Raw genomic sequence first — 23999 nt, 5'->3', positions numbered from 1 at the left:
GATTGGAAGATGCAATAAAGCAACTACATCTTCCAAGGTAATAGTAAACTCTCCCCAGCTGCATATAAAGGTATGAGTTGGAATGCACCAGCGAGTTAGAAGGGCCACAATGCCTCGTGCATCATGAAAAATATACAAATCTCTGGATGATTGAATAGCTCTGGTAACCTCTGCTCTATCCAGCTATCTTTAACACGAGGAAAACCCAGCATGTGTCTTGCCCATCCAGAAAATTTCTCTAAAGTTCGTCGAGAGAGTTTGAATTCTATAATTGAGGCAAGGAAAAGTCCTCGTTCAAGGCAAAACCGAATAGCTGCTCGAGGAGTCACCAACTTCTTTTGAAAAACCGTTCTGGGATTTATCAAAAGGCGGAATGCTGGAGTTCTGAGACGTCTTTCAGTGTCTTGCTGAACCGCAAAGAATGCATCATCTATATTGGGAACATTTTTTCCAAGTGCTTCTTCTTCTTCATCACCAATGATAGAAGTCTCGTCCATACACGTATCACTGGAAGTGTCATTTTCTTGAGAATCAGACATCCTTGCGAAGTAGCTGTAATGTGCACAAAGCTTTCTACTTCAGTATATCATCATATCAAACGCAAACTTCAACAATATGATGGGATCATATAATTCGACAACGGATACTTATGGAGGCATCTACAAAAATGATAATTCTTAACTCTTACCTCTTTACGACTCCACTAACAATAGTGATTGTGTTGTAAGAGTTAACACCCCGAAATTAGTTCGTTCCTTGAAACCTGCGAATAACGAACGAAACTTTTTTAGACTGATTTTTCATAAAATCATAGACATAATTGTCATAGTATAAACATCCACAGCTGGGCTATGAAATTTACACCAAGACAATATTTCATCATAAATAAATTGTCTAAAATTCGAGGGTTACTCAAAACCCATGTTTTGATTTTACGAAGCAATAAAACCGTGATTAACTCACGTAAAAAAATTTTGACGTGAGCTCAGGCTCACGTGAGTTTATCAAAAAAAAAATGTTCTTGTGAAGCTCCACGGTTTCAGGATAAAAAAAAAGAATCTATTTTCCTTCGTACGAGCGTTTTTCTTTAAAACGAAGGTTTATTTTGGTCTTGTGAAAGCTCACATCTTTTAAAGATAAAGTTTTGGTTTCCATGAAAGCTCATAAACAAAATTTTATCACTGGACACACACTAGTCCAAAATGCAGAAACTGTCGAATATAGAGTTATAAGACTAATATGATTTGTCCTATTGTCTGTCATATTTTTGGTGTACTATTTATTATAGGACGGTTCAGTTTTGTCCAAAATTAACGACGAATTTCTTATGTCAAAAAATAACGACTGATGATGATTGTCGAAATTCTAGAATCACATATTCAGCCTATCCTGGTTCAGCTGAGTTGGCTTTACCGAATCTGATTCAGGCGAGTCTATTTCAATCAGATATGATTCAAACGAGTGAATTCCAGCCAAATATGTTTTTCCCTTTCAGGTTTTTCCCCCTTGTTGTTTATAGATTAAAACTTGAGACAATCCAACATATGAGATTTTGAAAGCAAATGGAACCCATTCTATTAAAATTAATCTGAATTCAATTAACTTGACAACACAAAGGTACATGTTTCATTCATGTTTGAAACAACAAAAAAGAAGAAATAAAATAAAAATCCTAACAGTATGATATAACTTCCTAGTACAGGATTTATGTATTATTGTGGCCATTCAACCATCTCACCTAGAAAAACATCCCCAAGTCTCACCAAGAAAAACATCTCCAAGTGTTCCATCTCCAGCACATCATTCAGTCGGTAAGGATTTCAATTCGTCATTCAGTGGGGTACACTAAAATTAACACGTTCAAGGGAACTAGTTTCTTCTATAAATTCCTGTTCAATAATTATGACAAATTAATTAGATTCACATGACAATAATAGTACATGTTGGCAAAGAAGTGTTACGTATCGGACATCACTGCTGTATGCAAATGCAAATACATACGCGGGAAAAGTCCAGGACTCTCCCACCTGTTGTTCCCCAAAATGATAAGTTAGATCAAGCATTCAAAATAATCTAGTAACATAATTAAAAATCATCTATTTAATTCGCAGATTTCAAAGCTTTAATTGCAGAATTTCGCAGTGCTACTATATAGATGAGATGCCTGAAACTGACTTTCCAATTCATCATAAAACAATGAAAAAGTTACATCGAGAAATCAAATAAATGTAAACTAACTAAATTCATTTGGATTTGAATCAATCCCAACATACCAAAATCAACAAAACCTTAAATTTGAACTGAGAAATCAAACATAAATCATGAAATGAGATATGTATTTACACAGATTACCATAATTTCCGCAGACAACACTGAGGATACGAGAAGAGGAAGGAATGAATCGAGAAGACAAAGTCATGATCTGATTGTAATCCAAAGATGTGAGAGCCGCTACTTGGAGAGCAGAAATTAACAATCTGTTGTTCACTACAAAACAGAGCAAAGAAACAATTAAAAACATAAACTGAATCACAACACAACATTAAATTATCAAATATGATTCAGTATTGATGATGACGATAATGCTTGTAGTGGTGGTGTGCTGATGCTGACAATGGAGGAGGAAATGGAGGTAACTAAGGTTATCAATGGATGTTGGCAGAATAAAAATGGGGGTGTCATGTTGTGATTTTGGGCTACTGCTGGTCGTATTGACGGTGAAAGTATCTAATACAGTGGCACCCATGATGACTGAAATCATTCTGGGGAATAAATCCTTAAGACTTACACATGTAATCAGTGTAAACGACATGACTATTAACGAACGCTTAGCAAGTAGCTACAATTGTGCCTATGGAAAAATAAATTGCTAAATTGTGCTCATCCATAAATATACTGGTTCAGAACTTTTAGCAAACAGAAAGAGTACATCAGATTTTCAAGGATTTAACCGGCTAAGATAATAATCTAACAAGCAACAAGAAAAAATCCCATGAATTGATTTTGTTAAGATATGGTCAAGATATGATATATCTTGACATTATTGTGTTTGTTATTTGGTTGTAACTGCATATATATTCTTTCTGTATATATCCTAGATATTGTTAGGTGTATCTTTTATTTGTCTTATCTAGTTGTTAGGTGTATCTTCTATATGCCTTATCTAGTTGTGTAAACATGTATAAATCAGGCTTTTGCCTATCAATGAAGATACAAAAAATTATTCTCACAACTACATTAGAATCTCTATGCTCATGTTTATCATGGCATCAGAGCTAGGAAAGATCTGAGAACCAGTTTCCGCTGCAATACAATCCAGAGAAAATACAACCCAGAGAAAACATAGTAATCATGTCAAGAGAAGATTCTCAACCTATCACTGTCCGTTTTGATGGAACCAATTACAATCACTGGTCATTCATTATGAGTAGTTTTCATAAAGGAAAGAGTATGTGGAAGTATGTCGATGGTATAGAAAAGAAACCTACAACAAGCAGTTCTGTTGAAAAAGGGAAAGAAAATGAAACACAGAAAAAGGATCCAAAAGAAGAATGGGAGATTAACAATCACAGGATTCTCACGTGGATTGGAAACACAGTCATTCCTTCCATAAGCATGCAACTCACAAGTTTTGAGGTAGCCAAAGATGCATGGGATTTTCTTTCGAAAAGGTACACCCAAATCAACTTTGCTCAGAGGTATAAACTCGAACAAAATATTAGATCTATGAAACAATCGCATGATCAGTCTATTTCTGTTTTTCATTCTGAGATGTCTTTAAGCTGAATCAATTAGCACTCATGGAACCAATATGGACCGTAGATTTGAAATTGTGGCAGAAGTATAGAGAGGAAACACGTTTAGTTCAGTTTCTAATGGCTGTGCGTGATGAGTTTGAGTCTGTTAGGGCATCAGTCCTTCATCGTTCACCTCTTCCCACGGTGGAAGTTGCTTTGTCTGAACTTATTATAGAAGAAACAAGGAACAGAATCACACCGGAGATATCAGGAGTATTTGCTGTGCCCTCACGATCCAGCCCTAACAATTTTCCAAGAAACTCAAATGCTCAAGTGCAACGTGATATGTCTCAAGTACAGTGTCATAACTGCAAGACCTTTGGACACTTGGCAAGGAACTGCAATCTCCCATCGGCCAATACATCACCTGCTGCCTCAATACCTGACACACCCACAACACAGTGTGGGTATTGTAAGGAATTTAGTCACTCATCTAGATTCTGCACCTCACCAACCTCAAGAAACATGAGAAGGATCAATGCTAATGGAGGAAACAAATTCAATACACCTACCAGATTTACGGCATCTCCAGTTTCATCTGCAACAGATCCATATGCAACATCGACAACCTCATCTGCATTAGTTGTACCTAGTGGTGGTTCAACACCAAACCTTGATGATATTAAAGAGATGATTAAACAAGCACTCTCAATTGGTAACAACCCTACAGCTGCATCTGCCTTCTCTATCTCCTCAGGTATTTATTCAACAAAATGGTTTCTCGACTCAGGAGCATCAAACCATATGACTTTTAATCAAAAGTTTTTTGAAAGTCTTCATCCTGTCATCACCCCTAAGATTCATACTGCTGATGGATCAACAGTAACTGCAAGTCATATAGGCTTGGTCAACAATTCAAATAACTTCTATGTACCAGATGTGCTTCTTGTTCCAAATATTACAATGAATCTTATTTCAGTTGGTCAACTGTGTGATCAAGGTTATAACACATATTGTTTTCCTTTTGGTTGTGCTATACAGGATCTCAAAACCGGGAAGCTAGTTGGGATAGGCCGTAGAGTTGGTCGGTTGTATCTCCTTCAATCTCTTGCTCTCTCAGCGGAATCTAAAAGTCATGTCGTAGCTGCTACTCCCACTGCACCTGTGTCAATATCTCCCTTCATGTCTTGGCATTCTAGGTTAGGTCATGTTTCCTTTTCTCGTCTTTCATATATGATCAATAAGGGTTTACTAGGAGATACTCGGTTAGATAAAGAACCAAATTGCATCTCTTGTAAACTGGCAAAACAACCAGCTCTTTCTTTTAATCTTAGCACTTCTGTCTCAACTGAACCTTTTGCTCTTATACATTCTGATGTCTGGGGTAAATCTCCAATTATGTCAAAGGGAGGTGCTTTGTATTATGTCAGTTTTATTGATGATTATTCGCGTTATACATGGGTATATCTATTCAGCTCTAGAGCAGATTTTCTTAAGTTATATGTTGATTTCTCAACCATGATAAAAACTCAGTTTGGTAAAGTGATCAAAGTTTTTCGTGCTGATCAAGGAGGGGAATATATTTCCAATCCATTCAAAGAATTTCTTAAAACCCAAGGCACCATTCTTCAACTGTCATGTACTGAAACTCCAGAACAAAATGGAGTTGCAGAACGTAAACACCGTCATATTATAGAGACAGCTAGAACTCAGTTAATTTCTGGCTCAGTTCCTTCAAATTTCTGGGGAGAATCAGTCCTTACTGCAGTCTACACCATCAATAGAGTCCCAACAACTGTCATAGGAGGAATGTCACCTTATGAGCGTCTCTATGGTAAGAAACCAAACTATTCTGAGCTTCGAGTCTTTGGTTCAACTTGTTTTGTACTCCTTCCAGAACGTGAACGTCATAAACTTGGTCAAAAGAATGTCTTGTGTGTCTTCCTTGGTTATGGTATTGAACAAAAAGGGTACCGTTGTTATGATCCAGTTAATAGAAAGCTTCGTGTCTCTCGTCATGTCACATTCTGGGAGAAAGTTCCATTCTGGTCACTTCCAAGCAGCAAATCATCATCTTTTGAGTCTTTCACTTATTCTGATCCATTTCCTAGTGAATCCAATCCTAGCACTTTTCCTATATCTACTCCTGAAAGTCCATCTCCTCTAGTTGTTGATCCACCAAATACGGATGACCAAGACCACTCTACGACTCAACCTAACAGTGCAACTCAGGAACGAGATCCTGATTCTGAAGAAAATTCTTTGCCACCTCGCAATCGAAGACCACCAGCTAAGTATGCAGACTATCACTGTTCCTTGTCTTCTATTTTGTCATTTTATGAACCAAAAACATACAGAGAAGCTGCAGCCATTCCAGAATGGCAAGATTCAATGGATGATGAATTGGAAGCACATGCAGAGGCAGGCACATGGGAAATGGTGGACCTTCCTCCTGGAAAATCAGTTGTTGGAAGCAGATGGGTCTATAAAGTTAAGACCAAGTCAGATGGTGAGTTTGAACGATGTAAATCACGAGTTGTTGCAAAAGGTTATACACAAGAGTATGGTGTTGACTATGAAGAAACATTTGCACCAGTGGCCAGAATGGTTACAGTTCGTACATTACTTGCTGTTGCTGCAGCACGACAATGGGGGCTTCATCAAATGGACGTGAAAAACGCGTTTCTTCATGGTGAGTTACAAGAAGAGGTTTACATGCAACCTCCTCCTGGTTTGCCTCATGAACCTAATCAAGTATGTAAGCTTCGACGGGCATTATATGGACTCAAACAAGCACCTCGTGCGTGGTTTGAGAAGTTTAGCAATGCAATTATCCAGTATGGCTTTACACAAAGCTTCTGTGATTCAGCTATGTTTGTCAGATCGTCAGAAAAAGGAATTGTCATTCTTCTCTTGTATGTTGACGACATGGTTATTACTGGCAGTGATCTACAAGGTATTACTGAACTCAAATCATATCTCAGTGGTTGTTTTAAGATGAAAGATCTTGGATCTTTAAGTTACTTTCTTGGCATTGAAGTTGGCATGTCACCCACTGGTTATTTCATATCACAAGTCAAATATGCATCTGAGATTCTACAGCGTGCAGGGCTATCTGACAATAAGGTAACTGACACACCTCTTGAATTGAATGTAAAATACAGTCCTACATATGGGACTCTATTGTCTAATCCAGCACTGTATCATCAACTAGTAGGGAGTCTAAATTACTTGACCATTACGAGACCAGACATAAGTCATGAAGTTCACATAGTTAGTCAGTTTATGTCTGCTCCAAGGTCTACTCATTATGTAGTTGTTCTCAGAATTCTAAGATATATCAAGGGGTCTCTTCATCAAGGTCTGTGTTTCTCATCAAAGTATGATCTCACTCTTCAAGCTTACTCAGATTCCGATTGGGCTGGGGATATTGCGGATAGAAAATCTATTACAGGCTATTGTGTGTTCTTGGGAGACTCGTTGATTTCATGGAGAAGTAAGAAACAAAGTGTGGTTTCTCGTTCAAGTGCTGAAGCAGAGTATAGAACACTTGCTCACACCACATCTGAACTCATTTGGTTACGGTGGCTACTTCGTGATATGAGAGTTCTAATTTCTGCTCCTACACCACTGTATTGTTATAACAAGGTTGTTATTCAAATTACACACAATGATGTCTTTCATGAGCGTACAAAACATATAGAGATAGATTGTCATTTTACTCGTCATCATTTCAAGAAAGGTACAATCACTCTTCTGCATGTTAAATCATAATTTCAAGTGGCTGATCTTTTCATCAAGACTCACTCTGCAGCTCGTCTTCGATTCTTAATTTCCAGACTCAAGATGTGTACTCCACCACCTTGAGTCTGGTGGGGGGGGGGGGATTATTGTGTTTGTTATTTGGTTGTAACTGCATATATATTCTTTCTATATATATCCTAGATATTGTTAGGTGTATCTTTTATTTGCCTTATGTAGTTGTTAGGTGTATCTTCTATTTGCCTTATCTAGTTGTGTAAACATGTATAAATCAGACTTTTGCCTGTCAATGAAGATACAAAGAATTATTCTCACAACTACATTAGAATCTTTATGCTCATGTTTATCAGATTTTACATAAATAAAGAGTCTATCAATCAAAAAAGATAAGTAATACAAACACAAAATTGACAAACGGAAAGGAAAACCCTTAATAAGAAACATACCTGACCGGCTGACCCTTAACCTTGAGATTGATGTGAGCTTCCCCTTGTTGGTTTTCTTTTCTTCTTTCTGTATTGTGTTGCACGGAGAACCCAAATTAGAAACAAGAAGAAGAATCTCAGAGAAGAAACACAATCTTTTTTATATTCTTATAAATGCTAAAATTGAATCTGTATTATAAAAATTGCAAGATAATAATACCAAAATCACAAAAATAAAATAAAATATAATAATAACAATACTAATTTCGCGCCTCTATCTCTTATGTTCCGCTGTAGATTTCTTCACGTAAAGAACGAAAATCGGAAGAAGAATTAAGGAGTGGATGTTTATGAGAAACTTTCATTTTTGATAAACACGAGGAGAAGAATATGGGGCCGGTTATTTTCTCTTTGTATTCTTCTAGGCTTGAGAAGTTTCCGGATCTGATTCTAAGTCGTAGGATTACGTTTATCGAAGGGTCTAAATGGACAAAGCAGTTAAAAGGTTTTAAATGGCTAACCATTATAAACACGGATCAAACAGTATTTCTAACCCCTAATATAAACCATAAATTTTTTATTATCGACGGCATATATACTCTACGTGAGTTGCTTGGATTTTAATCGTGGAGGGAATGCTGTTTCGTGGATGAAAATTCCAATTTTTGAGGGAAAAACAGCCGCTAATTTTATTATTGTTCCATTTTTATCGGATAGGGGTGGAACTTTGAGGGGAGGGGCGCAAATAAAAACCAAAAAAACTACAGAAAACGCATGTCAATTATCACATACAAATTATTCAACAGATCCCAACTGTAGAATATTTAACGACTTATGGGATCTGTCTTTTTCTCCTCGCCCCAAGTGTCCTAAAAATCATGTTTTGGACTAGTGACAGGTCTTTTTTTCCAAAGAAGAATCTCTCTCAAGTTAGGGATTGTTGCTAGTTTCTTAAACTAACGATCGAACGAACATACGTTCCTAAAATAAGGGTTTTTCATAAAATTCACATCCAAAATATGTGTATACCCATATTATTTTATGATGAACAACTCATGAACAAACAACAAGCTTTAAAACAAAATCACGTACATGTCGGCGCCGGTCGGAAGTTGGTCGGATGGTGGTGGCTCCAGTCGGCTGGTGGTCGGCGCTCCGGCGATTTTTCTCCTGCTCCTGCTTGGGCGAGAAGATGAAGAAGAGAGGGAGATGGTGGACGTGCGGGAAGAAATTTAAAAAAAAGGATTTAATTCCTTTTATACCAAATTTTATTTCCAAAACCTAATTCCATAAGGATTTCCTTTTCGGGCCCGGCCCATGAATCCTAAACCGACTAAGGTTCCACCATCAAATCAGCGGTTCTACACCAATTTATTCTTACTGGATGACGCTTGGGATTTTTCTCAAACCATGATTTGCTCATTCCGACGAAATCCGGTAATGTCTTATCTTATGACTAAGTTCAATTACTTATTTTCGTCTGTACCTGGAAAATCACCATTCAATGCTGACTGAGGAACATGACTGTTCCTCACTAAGCAGGGGACTTAATGTAGATGGTGGATTTTTGACAAGGGTAAAATTGTAAAACCCTAACTATTTATACTCCGGATCCGGAAATTGGATGAGTATTGGGACTCATGTCTCTCAATAAAGCATGAAAGCTCATGCCATAAAACCTCTGACTGAGAAGGCTGTCTCTCAGAGTATTTGTAGATGTGTAGTCTCCCAGCTGAGACCACGACACATCTCATGAATACTGAGCAATTTCAGTAATTATTTATGCTCCGGATCCGGCAATTGGATGAGTATTGAGACTCATGTCTCTCAATAAAGTACGAAAGCTCATGCCATACAACCTCTGACTGAGAAGGTTGTCTCTCAAAGTATATGTAGATGTGCAGTCTCCCAGCTGAGACCACAACATATCTCATGAATACTGATCAATTTCATTAATTATTTCTATATAGAATCGAAAGATTGGGCGGCTCCTAGACAGCATGCCTGCTAGTATAGAGCGACAACGTCTTCAGGATGCAACCAGGTTTTCCCTCACTATATAAGAGAAATATGATACTCCATCAAGTTCATATTTCTCAACTCTAAGATAATTAATGCTCTTAGATATGAATCCCTGCTAGTATAGAGCCATAAGTTAATTATCTCTAATCGCCTGAAAATCCAGTAATTTTCTACGATTCTTCGTTATATTTCGTCACTTCAATTCGTGGTTCTTCCTAGCAGAATTCCATGGGTTAGTGATAAATATTCAACGAAACAGGCATCTGAGCATCGAATAATCCCTAACTAAAATGGTGCAAGTGTACTTAACTGTTTATGGGTGAAAACTATTTCTGCTGGTTTTGGTAATTTGGGGTGTGTGGATGAGAAATGAATTTAAACCCAAAACAAATGCACTGCACGGGAGTGCTTTTGATTCGAGAGATCAATCTGTACAATTCCGGCCTAAACCAAGAAATGGCCGTTCCAGACTTGTTTCGGTCACAAAATGAAATAGATAGGGTTGATCTTATGGAGGGAAGCGAAGAAGGTGTTGAGATCGTGAAGGTGTTGGCTGTTTATGACTTGTATCATAATACCGAACTGGCTTGCAATAATGTAAGCAAAGTTCTGTGTGTTTGAATACGTTGTATCAACACTTGGTTTCTGTCTTGTCTGTCTTGGAAATAAGGAGGAGAACCTATTCATACAAGTCATTGATCCTAACCTACCTCTCTCGTGGGAAGTGAAGGAAGTGGAGTGATGGAGTAGTGGAGTCGTGTTAGTGATTGTCACACGATCAGGTATGAGCCCACTCCTCCCATCATCACTAACCGTCCATGTCTTCCTGACACGTTCTTGTGATGGCACGTTGCACGCTGCACGCTGTAAACCGCCAGACCAATACCTTAGTATGTATCCCCCAATTTGTGACATGCTTGATGTCTCGATTGTGTGGATCGTGGGACCCACAGAAGGTAGCATACGGTGCTAGGTTAAATAACTAAGTTATTTAGGAAGTCGATATTCATGAAATATCATGTGTATTCTATACATGTAACGCATCGAATATGAAGCATCGTTGTTTTAAGGCTTAATGGAGTAAGTCGCGGATTAAGCGTCTTAGAACAGATGCATGCTTAGCTATCTTCGAATGATAATTTGGAGGTTGCACAAGCAAGCCCTCCCTTGGATGATCACATGATGTGGTAGGCTGACGGATGGTAATCACCACGACACCTTATTGTCCATTTAACTCCTAGCCTGGGTTGCCTAAACAATTTGGTAGAGTTGGACAGATGAGATGATATATGACGCGCATCTGCGACCGTTGATGGAGTTTTAGGGTTTTGAAGAGGTGCAAGCATCACTCTTCAGCTTGGTCGAAACCAAGCATGGGAGGTGTTCTTGGAAGGTCCGACCGGGCAGGCGTGTAGATGGCTTGCCGGTGTGCATGTCCATACCTCACTGCCCCATGAAGATGCGATCTAGGCCACTCAGGTTTACCGGTAAATAGGAGTGGTTGAGATCGATTTGCGACAGGAATCCTGTGCCGCAAAGGATCTCCAAAGTGGCACGGCATGCCATCTTCAGGGCGCACGAACCGAGGCGTCTGGTCCTAGCTTGCTCTGGTCGGTCGTACATAGAGGTAGACGGTCCCACAATGATCATGTAGATACTCTCTGGACCTCCTTTGTCTATTCATGCACCCTTCATCCAGGCTGGCGAAGATGGACGCTCGTGATCGATTTACGACACATGTAATATGCCGCAAACCCTAATTAGGGTTTTATGTTGGTCGCGCGCATGCTACTTTGGCCGGACAAATTTGCATGTTATGCTCTTCGTTTGGATTGGCCGACCACGTAGACCCACATTGGGCCGGTGGTGAACATGGTGATACCTGACTGATGGTCATAGGCCTGATCTAAGCAATCCAAACATCCTGGTGAAGTTGGATGGTCGGGATCAATCTGAGACCCTTAGTGAATTTCCTGCGACCCTTTAAGACTCACGCCGGCCCAACTTTAGGCAACCGCACGTCATTCCATGGCTAAGTCAGGGGAAGATCGATTATGCAGGTAGGAAGGGGGCCCGTTGGTGTACACCACGGTACTTTCCGACCGGACTTGGAACAATCTACGTTTTTCAACCGTGCTGGCGAAGTTGGACGACCATGAATGTTTTTAAGTCTGGTTTGGCCGGCCCTTGTCGCGCGATCCTTTTTAGCTGCTCCACACCAGCCTGGACATCCAACTCTGGGATGGCGTTCGGTGGCCATTTGAAGGGGGTGGTATGTATTCGACCAGCCAGGGCATAACCGGGCCCGCTAGTGGTCATTATGGTGATAGCCTGATCCTACTGAGGATTGTCTAGGTTATCGAATCATGCGGCCAAACTGCGTGGCCATGATTATTTCTGAGATTGGCACGTGCAGTCCAGATTATACTCAATCGGGCTAATATAACACACCGAGAGGAATGCTCAATCGGGCTAGTATAACACACCGAGAGACTTTACTCAATCGGGCTAGTATAACACACCGAGAGAGATAGTCTGTACGGGCATTTCGTGCATGCCACATTATTGACACTCGGAGATTCGTGTTACCCTGTTAGGAGCAACACTCAGTCCTCATGCCGCATCAACAGTGAGGGTTCCCGGGAACATCACAGGAAATACAAGTCTAATAAAGCATTAATTAATAATGCTATAAATCCACATAAAAGCGGGATTGTTGATAACGCTCCGTTATGGGTGTATTTAATTCACAGGGATTGTTGCCACATGCTCCATTTTGGGTGAATTAATAAAGTGAAGAAGTATTCACCACTCAAATGGCTCTATCCTTTACAGAATGTCAGCCTATTAAAATTCGGATTTTACAATTTTAGCCCTAAACAAAAATCCACCATCAACATTAAGTCCCCTACCTAGCACACAATGGTTACATCATTGTGGGGTAGGCATGAGATGGTGACAGTATGCACGTAAGAAGACAAGATAAAGGAAGTTTACCTGGAGGGACTCTGGCCAGCCGTGTTGGCAATCATCCATGTGAGTACGCCTGGTGTGACCACGACCTTGGTGGGACCGGTTTCCTCCTTCGGGTATTTGAGGCAAGAAGGGAATAAAACTTGTATGTTCCTCTTCCCATAGAAAAACCGTGTATATAACCTTGGACGAATGTGGACCCCACCATGTATATGCTTCGACCAAACGTCACCATGTTGCACCTGTTTGATAGGCATGTGGGCCCGCCTACTTCGCTCAACCGTGGGACTCATCATGCGCCTGCTTGATCGAACGTGGGCTTGATGTGCCTGCTTCGGTTAAACATGGGTCCACTGCGCGCCTGCTTCGGTCGAACGTGGGACCAGATGTGAGCATGCTTGCTTCGAACATGGGTAGTTGTGCATGCTTCGATCAAACACGGGTCCACCGTGTACATGTTTCAAACGTCAGCCTTGTCCTGCGCCTGCTTTGCCCGTACGGTTGATGTGCTTGCTCGAGTGTCATCCTTGCTACTTCGACCAAACACCGACCCTGCTATCTTGACCAAACACCAGCCTTGATGCCTGCTTCACTCGAACGTGGGACCCACCGCGTGCTTGCTTTGCTAAAAAATGAACCCTGTGTGCTCAAATGTGAATGTGGGTCCTGCAAAGAGCGTTGAAGCAGCTTCTGGAGCGAACAGGTCCCGGAGAGCGTTGAAGCAGCTTCTGGAGCGAGCAGGTCCCGGAGAGCGTTGAAGCAGCTTCTGGAGCGAGCAGGTCCCGGAGAGCGTTGAAGCAGCTTCTGGAGCGAGGGAGCGTTGAAGTGGCTTCTGCTGGAGAGAGTGTTGAAGCGACCTCTTCTTCAGTTTGGTTTCCCCTTGCGAATTACATGCTTCTTGATTGACCATCTCTCTTGTGTTGAAGAAGTTCTTGACTGACGGTGAAGGAATTTCATGTTGAGCCTTAGTCCCCAAGCGTGGTCTACGTGGCTCCATCTTGTATGCCCGATGGGTCTTTTGTACGTAATGGTCGTTGATATGGTGAAGCTCTTGACATGGAGGATCTGTATGTACCTCTTAAGTCCCAGGTGCAATCTCCTTTGGTAACGCAACTACTTCTTCCACGGGAGACAAATTCTGAAAGCGTCTCTCATTGGTGTAGTTAGAGTTGAATTTGGCGATTTTGGATGCGCGTGATGTTGTATCTCGGTGGCTTTCCTCTTACTGCTTCAGCAAAACTGCATACGAAAGGCTGAAGGTTATATTGCATGTTGGAGAGATGTATGTTGAGTACCGAACATCATGAGGCTCTTAATTACTGGAAAACCTGGTTCTTTCTAGCAGGGCAGATGTTGTTATAGATGAGCGTTCAACAGCTTCACGAAGTCAGAGGATGACCAAAAGCGCAGATTCTCCAACATAGCACGATAGACCTGCACCATCGTCTGATAGAGTGATTCGCCCGGATCTTTCTCGATATGACGCGTGGACATCGTTATCTTCTTGAGGATGCTCCCTTGAGGTATCGGCTCCAGTGGAAGATTGCCGTCATAGAGCGTTAATACGTTGCACCGGCATTTTGCGTCATGCTCGTACATCCTTATCTGATTGTACCCACTATATCCATCCATGAAGAAGAACATGTCGTGTCCGCTGATGGAGTCTACTGTCGTGTCCGCTGATGGAGTCTACTAACATGCAGTGTTAGGTAGAGGAGAATCGTCTTTGTTGTAGCATTCCGTTGGGCGGGGAGACTGGGTAACAGTCTTTCCTACTCATTGCTAACAGCGGTGTCAGTATACGGTTTTCCTTTTCTGGTCAAGGATTTCCACAAAATTTAGTTCCCTCATAGCGTGAGCGTGGGTTGCGGCTTCACCGGATGAAGAAGAACGCCTTGTCAGCAAATATGCATCGTGGGGATTATCCCTCAATGATGTGAGTCGGTCCTCCTCCTGAATTGACGCCCACATTGGGAGTGGGATGCAATGAACTTTGTCTGATCCTTCCTGCAGAGTTTCTCTTGGTTCAAACAATTCCACTCCACATATCGGTGCATAGGGAGACAGCGATGCAGGGATATGAACGACTTTTTTATTCAGCATAGTCTTCAGGTGCTGGTGATATGTCGAAGGAACAATCCTACTGTCATGAAGCCACGGTCTCCCAAATATCATGTGGTAGTCTGGCTCTCTTTCTATGACTTCGAATTTCCCTCGAAGTCTGTCATTGTAGTGGGCTTCCGTACGATCTTGCCCGGGAGAGCCTTGGCTGTCCTGAGAGTCTTGAGAGTAATCACATTCGAAGACGCTACTGTGTCGATAAGGTCCCTCTTGAACTCTGAATCCTTGATTCATGCGGTAACATGTAGGGCACAGTTGTGACCTTCCTCTGGTTGATTGTAGCAAACGTCTCCGCCCGCTGATTCTTCGAGAGTTGTAAAAGTTCGCATAAACTTTCCACTGAAGCCGCTTCCTGATCCACCGACCTCTAGTTCATAGTGAAGCTATTGACTTGAGGAGGATTGTTGTGAGGATCAATCCCCAGTTTAGGATTCTCCATGACAGGACTGCTCATATATGATATCATCTTGATATGACGAGATCGAGTATGTCGTTTATCGCTTCTTTGATCAGGTCCATATAGGCCCGCGCCGCTGAAGTACCCTCTCCGGGTGCGTTGAATGCGTTCCTTGTTGGATCCAGGGGCTGTCGCGGCTCTTATGGCAATCGATCAGTCAATGTATCAAGAAAAATGAGTACCTCTCTCTGAGTTGTAGCCATGTCCGTTTGGGCCCTAGCGAGAACTTCTTGTCTCTCCATCAAATCCACCATGGTAATAGGGAGTTGTCCTCCTCTGGCTTCTCCAGCTCCTCGTCCCGATGGAGGAGTGGCAGTTGTTCTGGTGACGGCTGGAGGCGTTACACTTGAAGAGATGCCAGGGTTTGCGGCTGCTCTGGATCAGGTGATAGGAGGTGTCACGCCCAATGGAATATCTCCTCCTGCTCCGCTGGTGCTGGTAGTAGAGGAAGTAATTCCACGAGATACATTGATGGTATTGATTGGCTGCACGGTGACACCATTGATTGGGATATCAACACCGAGAGTGTTGTCAGCGCTAGTCCCTTCAGGATTGGTTGTTGATCCAGACCTAAGATCCACCTTTTCGAAATCAGTAAAATTGAATTGGTATTGAAGAAATTGACTTCAAAACCGAGATATTAATCTCCCACTGTGGTCGTTAATTGTTTATGGGTGAAAACTATTTCTGCTGGTTTTGGTAATTTGGGGTGTGTGGATGAAAAATGAATTTAAACCCTAAACAAATGCACTGCACGGGAATGCTTTTGATTCGAGAGATCAATCTGTACAATTCTGGCCTAAACCAAGAAATGGCCGTTCCAGACTTGCTTCGGTCACAAAGTGAAGGAGATGGGGTTGATCTTAGGGAGGGAAGCGAAGAAGGTGTTGAGATCGTGAAGGTGTTGGTTGTTTATGATTTTTATCATAATACCGAACTGGCTTGCAATAATGTAAGCAAAGATGTGTGTTTGAATACGTTGTATCAACACTTGGTTTATGTCTTGTCTGTCTTGGAAATAGGGAGGAGAACCTATTTATACAAGTCATTGAGCCTAACCCACATCTCTCGTGGGAAGTGTAGGAAGTGGAGTGATGGAGTAGTGGAGTCGTGTTGGTGATTGTCACACAATCAGGTATGATCCCACTCCTCCCATCATCACTAACCGTCCATGTCTTCCTGACACGTTCTTGTGATGGCGCGTTGCACGCTGCACGCTGTAAACATCCAGACCAATACCCCAGTATGTATCCCCCAATTTGTGACATGCTTGATGTCTCGATTGTGTGGATCGTGGGACCCTCAGAAGGTAGCATACGGTGCTAGTTTAAATAAATAAGTTATTTAGGAAGTCGATATTCATGAAATATCGTGTGTATTTTATACATGTAACGGATCGAATATGAAGCATCGTTTTTTTAAGGCTTAATGGAGTAAGTCGCGGATTAAGCGTCTTAGAACAGATGCATGCTTAGATATCTTCAAATGATAGTGGAGGTTGCACAGCCAAGCCCTCCCTTATCCGATCACATGATGTGGTAGGGTGACGGATGGTAATCACCACGACACTTCGTTGGCCATTTAACTCCTAGCCTGGGCTGCCTAACCAAGCTGGTAGAGTTGGACGGATGAGATGATATATGACGCTCATCTGCGACCGTTGATGAAGTTTTAAGGTTTTGAAGAGGTGCAACCATCACTCTTCAGCTTGGTCGAAACCAAGCATGGGAGGTGTTCTTGGCAGGACCGAACGGGAAGGCGTGTAGACGGCTTGCCGGTGTGCATGTCCATACCTCACTGCCCCATGAAGATGCTATCTAGGCCACTCAAGTTTACCGGTAAAAAGGAGTGGCTGAGATTGATTTGCCACAGGAATCCTGTGCAAAGGATTTCCAAAGGGGCACGGCCTGCCAACTTCAGGGCGCACGAACCGAGGCGTCTGGTCCTTCCTTGCTCTGTTCGGTCGGACATAGAGGTAGAAGGGTACACAGTGATCATGTAGATACTCTGTAGACCTCCTTAGTTTGTTCCTGCACCCTTCATCCAGGCTGGCGAAGATGGACGCTCGTGATCGATTTACGACACATGTAATATGCCGCAAACCCTAATTAGGGTTTTATGTTGGTCGCGCGCATGCTACTTTGGCCGGACGAATTTGCATGTTATGCTCTTCGTTTGGATTGGCCGACCACGTAGACCCACATTGGGCCGGTGGTGAACATGGTGATTCCTGACTGATGGTCATAGGCCTGATCTAAGCAATCCAAACATCCTGGTGAAGTTGGATGGTCGGGATCAATTTGAGACCCTTAGTGAATTTCCTGCGACCCTTTAAGACTCACGCCGGCCCAACTTTAGGCAACCGCACGTCATTCCATGGCTAAGTCAGGGGAAGATCGATTATGCAGGTAGGAAGGGGGCCCGTTGGTGTACACCACGGTACTTGTCCGACCGGACTTGGAACAATCTACGCCGTCCAACCGTGTCGGCGAAGTTGGAAGACCATGACTGTTTTTAAGTCTGGTTTGGCCGTCCCTTGTCAAGGGATCCTTTTTAGTTGCTTTACACCAGCCTGGACATCCAACTCTGGGCTGGCGTTCGGTGGCCATTTGAAGGGCGTGGTATGTATTCGACCAGCCAGGGCATAACCGGGCCCGCTGGTGGATATTGTGGTGATAGCCTGCTTCTACTGAGGATTGTCTAGGCTATCGAATCATGCGGCCAACCTGCGTGACCATGATTATTTCTGAGACTAGGGCTGCACAAGACCCGGTCCATTTTACATGTACCGACCCGGAACCGGAAAAACCGGACTCGTACCGAACCGGACCCGGAGTAGACGGGACAGGTACCGGTTCTTAAAACTGAGAACCGGAGTAGGCCGGTACTGGTACTGGTTCTGGGGTGAGTCCCGACCTGTCCCGGCCCATATGTCCCGGTTAATTGTAGTCGTAGATTTTTTTGGGAATCTTACATCCTGACCGTCCCTCCTAGGTATAACCATATCTCAGTATCTCTAATTTCTATCGACTTTCAATTCAGTTTTCTTTTTTTTTTCTTCTCTGAAGAGCAGCAGTAGTTCTTCACTACCTTTCATGATTCACCAGTGACCAGTCACCACCATTATCGATTCGTTAAGGTATAAACTAGGAGTCTAGGATACTTGCTCTTCTTCTTCTTCTTAGATTTGTAATTTACTTGTAACTCTCATGGGATTTGAAATCGATTATGGAATAAACTAGGGTTTGAAACTTTGAATCGTGTGATACTGGGATTTGAAATCGATTTAAACTAGGAGTAACAATTATTTTGTTACTATTAAAAATCTAAGATTGAAATAGGGTTTGATTTGAAACTGAATTAGGGTTTGATTTGAGATTGAATTAGGGTTTTTATTTTGTGTTGTGTTGGTTGAGTTAAATGGGTAGTGACTAGTTGTTGCATGTTGGTTGAATTAGGATCTGACTTGTTTTTCGTTTATGGTAAAAATTAGGGAAAGTATTACTCCTGGTCCTGGAACAGTTTTGATTATCTTAGATGGAAGGTTCAAGGGTAAAAGGGTTGTATTCTTGAAGCAACTCCCATCTGGATTGCTCTCGTTACTGGTGAGGCTTCTTCACCCATTTTAATTTATCTATAGGCAATTTTCTATTTTCAATTTCATACATACAGAGTTGACTGATTTATGTGATTCCGTGTATACCCATGTTGAGATTTGATAAGCAGTAGACAACTAGACATGGATATATGTTAGTTTTTGTTTTTATCAATTCCATTCCCAAAATCTGTGATGTTGAGTTGAGTTATTGTATAGTTAAAATTACTTAAGCTAATTGTGTTCAGTGTCTCTGTTTCTGCCTAGTTGAATTGAGTGTCCTGTATCACCTACAATTACTTTAGTGGTGGTTCTTATGTTTTGGTGAAGCTATGTAAGAGAAATTTGGTTTATCGTTATATGGGGTTTATAAAAAAAACTATGAAAATCTAATGTACTGTTGGAACTGTTGTTTTTGATTGTTTGTTGTGAATTTCAATTTAGTTAGATTCTGAAGTATATGCAATTTATGCTATTGCTAGTGGTTGAAGATTATGTGATAACACAGCTCGGTGTGCTGGTAGTTACAATATTTGAAGCTAGTGAAATGTTATTGGTGGGTGATTTTTCGTGTAGTTGTATTTGTTTGTATCATGTCTTTTCTGTTGCTGTGCATCCCATACCTAGGTGAATCCATGTAAAAAAGTTCATGGATTAATTTTGTTAGTTCTGTTTAATTGTTTTCATTGAAAGTATGCAATTTTGTGTTGTCTTTTTTAATTGTTTTCATTGAAAGTCAGATATGATGTTTTGATGTAGTTGTATGTGGTTAATTTTGTTAGTTCTGTTTACTTAACTTGCATTGCATCTTTGATTAATTTTGTTAGTCAGATATGTTGTTTTGAAGTCTATAAGGCTAATATACTGCATATAATGTTTTTTACTTCTCTTGCAGGCCTTTGAGGTGCTAAATGGGGAAGCGCAAAGCACCAGATGATTCCAGTAATAGCATTGTTGTTGTTAGTGTAATACCAAAAGAAACTGTTCCTACACCAAGTTCAACTCAAACTCCAAATACAACTGAAGTTGGATCATCCTCTCAAGCTGCATCTAACACAGATGATGGAACTGAACCTATGCCAACAAGTACAACTGAAGTTGGTGACAGCAAAAAGAAGCATGGTAAAGTGAGATATAAAGTTTGGTTGGAGATGACCAGGATAAGTGACGTTCAAGCTGAATGTCATGATTGCAAGGGATTGTATGCTGCTGACAATGACGTACATGGAACTTCTGGATTACATAAGCATTTGAAGAGATGCCTTAAAAATCCAAACAGGAAGGTAGAGAAAGACAAGGGACAACAAACTCTGTTGATTCCACCCCCAAAACCAGGTGAAGATGGTAAACTTGTTTCTCATTCTTACAGCTATGAAAAGTTAAGAAGGGCTCTTGTTGAGTGGATAATCAGGGATGAAATAGCTTTTAGAGCAGTAGAAAGGTCAGGTTTTGTGGCAATGATGCAGGTGGCAGAGCCTAGATTCAAGGTTCCAGGGCGTATGACAATTTATAGGGATGTATTGAAGATGTATGTACAAGAGAAGAATAGCCTAAAAACTTACTTCTTGACATCTAAGCAGAGGGTATCTTTGACAACGGACACATGGACATCACCAAATAATTATAACTATATTTGTGTAACCGTTCATTATGTTGATCAGAACTGGAAGCTATAAAAGAGAATACTCATGTTCTGCCAAGTTGAAGGTCATACTGGTAATGCAATTGGTGAGAAGCTGGTGGATTGTTTGAAGGATTGGGGTCTACAAGATGTATTTGGTGTCACTCTAGACAATGTCAGCGCAAACAAAGTGGCTATTGAGCATTTGAAGAATGTTGTCATTAAATGGACAGGATCACCAATTAGAGCCAAATATTTACATGTAAGTCCATGTTCCTGCTCTTGTTAAATATTTCTTTTTGTGCCAAATAGAGCCAAATATTTCTTTTTGTGCTGCATTTTTAAGCATTGAATTTGACAGTATACTTTTTGTTTTGTTCTTTCTCTAGGTGAGGTGTGCAGCCCATGTTCTTGCTCTTGTCATAAAAGATGCAGTAAGGCTCTTTAATGTATCAATTAGAAGAATAAGGTCAGTTGTAAAATACGTTCTTAGTTCCCCTTCTAGGCACGGAAAATTTAAACAATGTGCTTCTCTAGCAAAGGTAGATTGTAAGAAATCTCTGATTTTAGATGTGTATACTAGATGGAATAACACTTACTTGATGTTAGATGTTGCTGAAAAATATGAAAAAGTTTTTGCAATGTTAGCACAGATTGATAAGGACTTTCAACAGAGGTTTATCTTTGAGCAAGAAAAAGAATCTGTTTTACCTACTGATGCTGATATTGAAGAAGATATAGCTAGTAATGTTGTCATAGAAGACGTGTTTGAGGATATGGAAGAAGAGGAAGAGGTTGAGGATATGGAAGATGAGGTTGACGAGTTGGATCCAACAAGCAAGAACATGGCAAAGCAGAATAAGAAGAAAAATATTCCTCGTCAACATGCTCCTTATCAAGAAGATTGGAGATATGCTAGAGGTCTTGTGAAGTGTCTAAAGGTATTCTTCGATGCTACTGTCAACTTTTCTGCATCTATACAAGTCACTACTCATATGTTCTTATGGCAATTGTTACTCATCAATGAACAATTAGTAGAATTTAGAAACAATGTAGCATCAGATCCTTTTATTGCTCGTATGTCTCGTCTAATGTGTGCTAAGTACCATAAGTATTGGGGTGTGTATGAATCAATGAATTCTGTAATGTTTATTGCTCATCTGTTAGATCCAAGAGAGAAACAAAAAGGTTTGGAATTTACTCTTAATTGTTTGTATGAGAATAATACATGGGAGGTTCAAAGAGTTATGAGAAAGGTGAAATTAGAATTTGAGGAACTCTTTGAATATTATAAGTCCTTGTATTCAGTTCATGAGGAGGGGTCAAGTAGTGATGCTCATACTGTTGCTTATCCAGTTAGTGTGCAATCTGTTGGTCTGTTTGCTAGAATTCAATCAAGGAGGAAAAAACATTGGGACACCCCAAGTTGTGTTGAAGAGGCAAGAACAACTGAGCTCGACAGGTATTTGACAGATGTGATTGAAGGTGGAATGCGTGAAATAGGTCAACCTGACCATTTTGACATATTGGCTTGGTGGCAGGCTAATGCAAGCAGGTATAAGATACTTTCATACATGGCAAGAGATATATTAGCCATGCTTGTGTCTTCAGTGGCCTCTGAATCAGCTTTTAGCACCGGGAAGCGCGTGCTGACTCCATGGAGAGATTCTATGTCTACAAGGACAGTCGAAGCATTGCTCTGTACACAAAGCTTTATTCAAAAGCCCATTGCTCTTGATCTTCTATGTGACTATATACCTGATGATGCTGTTGAAGATGAGGAAGGTAATATATTAGGTTTTCTTCTATTCAATAGAACTTACTTTTCAAGTTTTCTTGTATTGCTTGCTTACTTTCTTGTTTTACTTTTTTGTTCCATGTTGCAGCCATATGGGATTCTCTGCTAAAAGAAGCTTGATGTAAACTCCGTGTCAGTGCAGCCAGTGCCATTGTTCGAGAAGTCCCCCATCCTTTGCAAGGATTTCTTTTCATTTCTTGTCGCAGACTTATGGAAATGTTGTTTTTACTTTTTAGTACTATGTTTTAATGTTGAACTTTGAACTTAGAGTGTGATACACTTATTCTGTGATGTTTTAAACCTTTGTTATTTTGAACTTTGTAATGTTGAACTTAGTCTTAGACTCTTAGGTTGTTACTTTACTGTCATACATACTATATTACTGTGTGTTTCAAAATTCAGGTAAAAAACCGGTACCGGAGTGGAACCGGACCGGTCTTACCTGGACAGGTACAAGTCCAGGTACAGGTACAGGTCCTCAAATTGAAGAACCGGTCAACTCCGTGTACAGGTACCGGTTCCAATAGAAAACCGGACTGTACCGGCTCATGTGCAGCTCTATCTGAGACTGGCACGGGCAGTCCAGATTATACTCAATCGGGCTAGTATAACACACCGAGAGGAAATGCTCAATCGGGCTAGTATAACACACCGAGAGACTTTACTCAATCGGGCTAGTATAACACATCTAGAGAGATAGCCTGTACGGGCATTTCGTGCATGCCTCACTATTGACACTCGGAGATTCGTGTTACCCTATTAGGAGATACACTCAGTCCTCATGCCGCATCAACAGTGAGGGTTCCCGGGAACAACACAGGAAATACAAGGCTAATAAACCATTAATTAATAATGCTATAAATCCACAGAAAATCGGGAGTGTTGCTACATGCTCCGTTGTGGGTGTATTTAATTCACAGGGATTGTTTCCACATGCTCCATTCTGGGTGAATTAATAAAGTGAAGAAATATTCATCACTCAAATGCCTTTATCCTTTACATAATGTCATCCTATTAAAATTCAGCTTTTACAATTTTAGCCTTAAACAATAATCCACCATCAACATTAACAATAATACACATACCAGTATTTGAATGCGCAAACGAGCATTTAAAAAATACGAATGAACGATGAACCTATGCAAAATAGGAAGGAAAAATAATAATAATAAAATATACGCAAAGGCGCCAGGGGACTGCTCTCACCATCCGGCCAGTCATGCCGTGACCAACCTGCGCCCAATTTTATATTTTATCATATTTTATTATTTTTCCCTGATCTCATGAAAATTCTCTCGTTCAAGCAAATCTCCTTCGTTTCAAGGAAATTCTCTAATCTCATGATATTTTGTCAAGGAAAATAATAAAATTAGGGAAAGGTGTCACGGGACCGAGCACCAGCCAGCCGACCATGCTCCAGCCGTGGCCGGTCCCACACCTCACGTCCCCATTATTTTATTATTTCTCTCAATCCATGAAAATTCCTTG

General features: G+C 40.9%; 1 long non-coding RNA gene across 1 annotated transcript; it reads right to left on the bottom strand.

Annotated features, from left to right (window-relative positions):
* Positions 1–1557: 1557 nt before the first annotated feature.
* On the bottom strand, positions 1558–2887 carry LOC113332963. The gene is made up of 3 exons (XR_003351735.1): positions 2789–2887; positions 2353–2487; positions 1558–1889 (listed from the first exon to the last, which is right to left on the bottom strand). It is a non-coding gene; the product is annotated as an uncharacterized LOC113332963 (long non-coding RNA).
* Between the last annotated feature and the right edge of the window lie 21112 nt (positions 2888–23999).

The sequence above is a fragment of the Papaver somniferum genome, unplaced genomic scaffold (assembly GCF_003573695.1).
Source record: "Papaver somniferum cultivar HN1 unplaced genomic scaffold, ASM357369v1 unplaced-scaffold_132, whole genome shotgun sequence".
In the NCBI taxonomy this organism is placed as follows: Eukaryota; Viridiplantae; Streptophyta; class Magnoliopsida; order Ranunculales; family Papaveraceae; genus Papaver; species Papaver somniferum.
The sequence above is the reverse complement of the archived record's forward strand: the minus strand, read 5'-3'. Positions and strand labels throughout refer to the sequence as shown.